General features: G+C 48.8%; 1 pseudogene; it reads left to right on the top strand.

Annotated features, from left to right (window-relative positions):
* The first annotated feature begins 4,749 nt into the window (after positions 1-4,749).
* On the top strand, positions 4,750-6,405 carry LOC139324875 (T-complex protein 1 subunit theta pseudogene; annotated as a pseudogene).
* Positions 6,406-6,844: the final 439 nt, after the last annotated feature.

Raw genomic sequence — 6,844 nt, 5'->3', positions numbered from 1 at the left:
CACAGCATTCTCCCACCTCCGGAGTCTGATTTCTTTTGTTTTTTTGTGGGGATTTTTTTGGAGCCAACTCTGGAAATTTCTATCAGTCAATTCTCACTTTTTTTTGAGGGAGGGGAAGAAACTTTATTTTTGTAAATTGGGGCGACAGAGAGTGGAAATATTGGGATTTTTATAATTTTTTAACAACGGAGCTGGTTCACAGCCTGTTCTTGCAACCCTGTTCCCGAAATAGTCTGGCTTTTGAGGAGAAATCCAGGTCACCTCGATATACTCTTTTTTCGAAGCCCTTAAAACTCTTTAAGGAGCATCGCGAAGGAAATTACAGCTAATCCTCGACTTACACACAACGGAACGTTTCCGTTGCTAAGTGAGACATTGGTCAGGTGAATCTTTCCCCGTTATTGCCACCTTCCTCGCCACCTTAACTTACATGGAACAATTCCGTTGTTAAGCGAGACGCTGGGTCAGGTGAATCTTGTCCTCTTATTGCCACCTTCCTCGGCACCGTTGTTAAGCAAATAACTGTGGTTGTTAAGGGAGTCACATGAGGTTGTTAAGTGAATCTGGCTTCCCTCTTGGACTCTGCTGGTCAGAAGGTTGCAAAAAAAAAAAAGGACGTCATAAATATGAGTCAGTGGCTGAGCATCTGAATTTTGATCACGTGACGGAGGGGACGCTGCGACGGTCGTAAGTGTGAAACCTTTTTTCAGTTCAGTTTTATTATTATTATTATTATATCTTTGAAAAGTCGCTAAATGAATGGATGTAAATCAAGGACAGCTTTCTAACTTTCAATTTTTTTTAAAAAAACAACCCACTACAGATAGTCTTCGACTTACGACGATAATTGGGATCAGAATTTCCATTGCAAAGCCAGGTAACTGTTCAATGACCGATTTTACCACCTTTTATTGCCACCGTTGTTAAGTGAATCACAGGGTCGTTAAGCAAACCCAGCTTCGTCCATTGATGGCTCATCAGAAGACAGCTGGGAAGGTCACACGCGATGATCAAGGACCTTGCAACGGTTGTAAATAGAGGTAGACCTCGAATTACGACCACAAGGGGTCCCAACGATTCGCCGTTAAGCGAGACATGGGTCACATGAATTTTACCCTGCTATGACCACCTTCCTTGCCACCGTTGTTCAGTGAATCACTGCGGTTCTTAAATTAGTAAGATGGTCGTTAAGTGAATCTGGTGATCCCGGGACATTGCACCCATCATAAATACGAGTCAGTTGCCAAACTTCCAAATTTTGATCACGTGACCACAGGGATACTGCGACGGTCGTTAAGTGAAAAAAAAAGATTGAAATCCCTTTTTTCAGCGCCGTTGTAACTTTGAAACGGTCACTAACAGTGAACTGTCGTAAGTCAAGGACTGATTGTAGACTATTAATCAGGAAAGATATTCAAAGTGAAGATTGGCCGGGCATGGATATCGTAAAAAGAACGGCGCAAAAAAACACTTAGTCGGTTTGCCCGCCGAACGCAGGGCCGGGTCGTTGTAATTCAGGGACTAAGTGTTTCGTCGCAACCATAGGTCGTAACTCGAGGCCGTCGCCTAAAATGCGATAAAACGAAATAAAAGAGGATGGAAGTCGTGAAAAGTTGGTACGACGGAAAGAATTCGGGGTGAAATTTAGGCTTTTAAAAGGAATATAAAAGGAGAAATGGGCCACCCTAACTCTCAACGCCTGCGGGTAGAGGATTCAACCGGTCAAGCTCCGAGCCCTGGGTTGCAAGGCCATCATTCAACCGGTCAATCTCCGAGCCCTGGATTGCAAGACCAAAATTCAACTGGTCAAGCTCTAATCCCTGGATTGCAAGACCAGCATTCAGTCAGTCAAGCTCCAAGCCTGGAATGCTAGACCACCATTCAACTGGTCAAGCTCCATTCCCTGGATTGCAAGACCCCCATTCAACTGGTGAAGCTCCAATCCCTGGATTGCAAGACCCCCATTCAACTGGTCAAGCTCCAATCCCTGGATTGCAAGACCCCCATTCAACTGGTCAAGCTCCAATCCCTGGATTGCAAGACCCCCATTCAACTTGTGAAGCTCCAATCCCTGGATTGCAAGACCCCCATTCAACTGGTCAAGCTCCAAGCTCTGGATTGAAAGACCAGCATTCAACTGGTCTAGCTCCAATGCCTGGAATGCAAGGCCATCATTCAACCGGTCAATCTCCTAGCCCTGGATTGAAAGACCAGCATTCAACCGGTCCAGTTCTAATTCCTGGATTGCAAGGCCAGGATTCAACTGATCAAGCTCCGAGCCCTGCATTGCAAGGCCATCATTCAACCGGTCAAGTTCCAATCCCTGGATTGCAAGATCCCCATTCAACCGGTCTAGCTCCAATACCTGGAATGTCCTAACAGCCCTCAAACCTATTTGGCCCCGATTTCCGGTCAAATTTAAGAATTATGCAATATAAAAGTGGACCGAACACAGCTGGATGTCCGGTGGATGGGCAAGACTGGTTAAAGCCATTGGCCGCTTCCTGGAATGCTTCGAGTGTGACATCATCACCCCACAGGCCCCTCCCACCACAACCGCCGTTAACCGGTCGCTTCCGCCATTCAAGCCCCCTGCTGTATTTCCTGGTCACTGTGGGTCTTGTCTGGACCCCTCCCCAGATATTACAGTACGCTAATTTTGAGGTCCGGGGTGGGTGGGTGGGGGACGCCGTTGGTAGAAAAATGAGGAATCAACCCCTAGAAAGTGGGGTACCCCTGTCCTCCTCGGTGTATTTAATCTGGGATTATTGGGGATTAAATAGTCTGCGTTTCTCAATCTTGACAGCTTGAAGACGGGTGGACTTCAACTCCCAGAATTCCCCGGCTGGGGAATTCTGGGAGTTGAAGTCCACCCGCCTTCAAGCTACTAAAAAGTTGAGAAACCTTGCAATGGGGAGACCCCGATGCAACAGGTTTAAGACGCTGAAATGGGGCGGTGAGCATTTAACAGGATAGATGTGGCTCTATTAGCGTCGATTTCACTTTTCCCCTCCTCTTCATTTACACCCCGGCGTCTGTAAACAAGACCCAGATGAGTTTCCCAGCTCTAAAAGGGTTTGTAAATTAGAAGAGAGAGGGAGGGGAGGGGAAGGGTGGAGAAGGGAGGAGAGGCAGCGGACGAGACGATGAAAGCATTTTATTATGTCCTTTGGAAGATTTTATGCCGCCCTTCGCTCTACTATTAGCTGTATTATTAGTGCAGGCCGTGACGAGAGAAAATCAGTGCCGGAGGTGAAGCTTAAAGGCAGATGAGTAGCTATGTTCGTGGCGTTGATTAGGGCTAGACAGACATATCCGGCCTAGGGTGGTCGAAAGGTATGAGGGGAGGGAACGATGGGAGAGGAGTTAGCTTGCAGTTAACTCTGGAGAGCAGAAGTGGGTTGAAGAGAGTAGGGTAGAATGGGTAGACTGGGTTGAGTAGAATTGAGTAGACACAACTCTGGAGAGCAGTAGTGGGTTGAGTAGAGTAGGGTAGAGTAGAGTTGAGTAGACAACTCTGGGAAGCAGTAGTGGGTGGAATAGAGCAGACACAATAGAGGGTAGACTGGGTTGAGTAGAATTGAGTAGACACAACTCTGGAGAGCAGTAGTGGGTTGAGTAGAGTAGGGTAGAGTAGAGTTGAGTAGACAACTCTGGGAAGCAGTAGTGGGTGGAATAGAGCAGACACAATAGAGGTAGAGTAGGTTGAGTTGAGTAGAGGCAACTCGGGAACAATATTGGGATAAGCAGGCTAATAGAATGAGTTGAGTGAGTTGAGTAGAGACAACTCTGGGGAGCAGTAGTGGGTTGAGTAGAGTGTAATAGAATGGATAGAGAAGGTTGAGTAGAGCAGGGTAGAATGGATGTTTGTTTGTTTATGTTTTATTAAATTTATATACCGCCCTACTCCCGAAGGACTCAGGGTGGTGAACAGGCACAGAATAAAATACATAAATACAAAAGTTAATAAGAGAAGATAAGGATAAGAGAAGGTTGAGTAGAGTAGGGTAGAATGGACAGAGAAGGTTGAGTAGAGTAGAGTAGACTGGATAGAGAAGGTTGAGTAGAGCAGGGTAGAATGGATAGAGAAGGTTGAGTAGAGTAGGGTCGAATAGATAGAGAAGGTTGAGTAGAGCAGGGTAGAATGGATAGAGTAGAATAGGGTAGAATGGATAGAGAAGGTTGAGTAGAGTAGAGTAGACTGGATAGAGAAGGTTGAGTAGAGTAGGGTCAAATGGATAGAGAAGGTTGAGTAGAGTAGGGTCGAATGGATAGAGAAGGTTGAGTAGAGTAGGGTCGAATGGATAAAGGTTGTGCAGAATGGAGGATTAGAAACAACTCTGGAAAATACTACTGGGTTGAGTAGACTAGGATAGAATAGAATTGGTTGAGTAGAGTAGAGGTGAGTAAAGACAACTCCGGGGAGCAGTAGTGGTTGCACAAAAGGGAAATGATCTCCCCAAGACATGGTCAAAAAAGTCAAGATGGCAGCCATGATGGCGCAACTGACTTTCTGGACCATACCTTATGGACCACCTCCTGAGAGAAATTAAGGTCTTGAAGATAAAGTAGTTATCCATGATGGGCAGAGACGGAGGACTTTCCTCCCCAGTAGTTGAGCAGAAGGCTTCCTTCTACTAATCAATCTCTGGAAATAATGATCTTCGTTTGGACCTCCTCAAGTCCTACCTGAAAGCTGGGCGTGGGATCTCCTTTCTACTCCAACCCCTGCTTCTCTCTCCCCAGGTCATGGCAGCCCACGTCCCCATGGCCCCTGGTCTTCCTCAGATGCTCAAGGCGGGGATGAAGTACTTCAGCGGCTTGCAGGAGACTCTCTTCACCAACCTGATGGCCTGTAAAGCGCTGATGCACTGTCTACGCACCTGCTACGGTCCCTTGGGACACAACAAGCTGGTGATCAACCACCTGGGCAAGATGTTCCATTCGTCCCACGCCGCCACCATTTTGAAGGAGCTGGAATTGGAGAGCCCCATGGCTTGCCTTTTGCGTTCCGCCGCCGAAACGCAACAGGAAGAGACGGGAGATGGCACGAGTTTCGTCGTCCTGCTGGCTGGGGCCCTGCTGGAGAACGCCGAGAAGCTCCTGAGGTCCGGTCTGTCGATTGTCCATATCCGAGCGGGCTATGACATGGCTTGCAAAGAGGTCCTACGGCTGTTGCCGGGCCTCGTCTGTGTCATACTGAAAAACCCCCACAACCAAGAGGAGGTGCAATGTGTCTTACAGTCCATCATGGGCAGCAAATTTTTCAGCTACCAGAAGTTCTTGTCGAAGCTGGTGGCCACGGCCTGTATCGCGGTGGCGCCGCCGGACCACTTGGCTTTCAACCCAGATCTCATCCGTGTCTTCAAAGTCCCAGGGGGTGGCATCTTGAACTCCTACGTCTTGGAGGGGATGCTCATCCCCACGGAGGCAGAGGGCATCATCAAGCGAGTGGAGAGAGCCCGAATCGCGGCCTACTGTTGTCCCTTTGGCGTCTCCAAAATGGAAGCCAAGAACATGGTCATGTTTGAAAGCGCGACCCAGCTGAAGAACTTCGGGAAAAAGGAAGAAAACCTCATCGCTGAACGAGTCCTGGGTCTTGCGAAAGCAGGGGTCAACGTCATTGTGGCGGGAGGAAGAGTAGACAGTCTGGCTCTTTTCTACGCCGACCGATGCAGGATCATGGTGGTGCGGCTGCCATCCCGGATGCAGCTCCAGCAACTGTGCAAAACAGTGGGCGCCACCCTACTGTACAAGCCCGACGTGCCATCGCCTGAGGAGGTCGGACACTGCTATCGTGTCTACACCACCGAGATCGGCAGCACCGTTGTACTGGTCTTCAGTCAACACGGTACGCCGTGTCCTTTGGCTACGGTGGTGCTCCGAGGAACCACCGGCGAGATGCTGGACTGTCTGGAAGTTGCCATCCAAGATGGCGTACAGGTTTACAAGAACTTGGGCACTGATGTACGGCTTTTGCCAGGGGCCGGCGCCACAGAGATGGCCCTCTCAGTGCGCCTGAGCACTCTGGGCATGTACTACCCCGGATGTGAGCAGTACGGCATTTTGGAGTTCTCCCAAGCTTTGAAAACTCTCCCGGCTACTCTGGCGGACAATGCAGGCCTGCCGGTCAATGAGATTATGGCCAAAATGGAAATCCAACATCAACTGGGCAACCAGAACACCGGCATCCTGTTGGGCGTGGAAGAGGCCAGCACCATGGACGCCGTCACGGAAGGTGTGCTGGACCCGTTCCTGGTGAAATACCGAGGTATCGTCCTGGCCACTCAAATAGCAGTGACGTTGTTGGATGTCAGCGACATCATGGTGGCCAAGAAGAGTGGGGGTCCCAAACCACGAGGAGATAACCCCAACTGGGACAAAGAACCAGATGCGTTGGATTGAGAGGTTCTCCTCAGGTTGGTCAAGAGCATCCTATAAGTAAAGAACGAGGCCTGCTGTGCGCCCCGTTGGTGTCCTTTTCATTTTTGACTAATAAAATCTTGGTCTCCCTCAAAGAGTTTCTCGCTTTCCATCCAGCATTGAGTAGCGGGCGTGACACACCTTGGCTTTTCCAGCAACATCCCTCTTGCTCTAACTTCTGGATCTGCTGGTCGGAGCCGATACCAGTTGCATTCCAAGGATGTAGGGAAAAGAATTATGGGAAAAGAAACCACGCAGAAAAGGTGGCACACGTTGTTCTGTCCCCGTACCACGCACACACCCAACCAGCCAGCCAAGGGTTAAATAAACTCTTCAAACACTCAAGTCAGTGATAAGGAACTTGGCAGCAACTCCGTGGCTGCCTGCCAAGAACTTTTACTCCGATAACACAGACAAAAAT

Source organism: Pituophis catenifer, unplaced genomic scaffold (assembly GCF_029215685.1).
Source record: "Pituophis catenifer annectens isolate HBS135680 unplaced genomic scaffold, rPitCat1.0.hap2 SCAF_15, whole genome shotgun sequence".
Taxonomy (NCBI): Eukaryota; Metazoa; Chordata; class Lepidosauria; order Squamata; family Colubridae; genus Pituophis; species Pituophis catenifer.
This window is presented reverse-complemented; position numbering and strand designations above follow the sequence as displayed.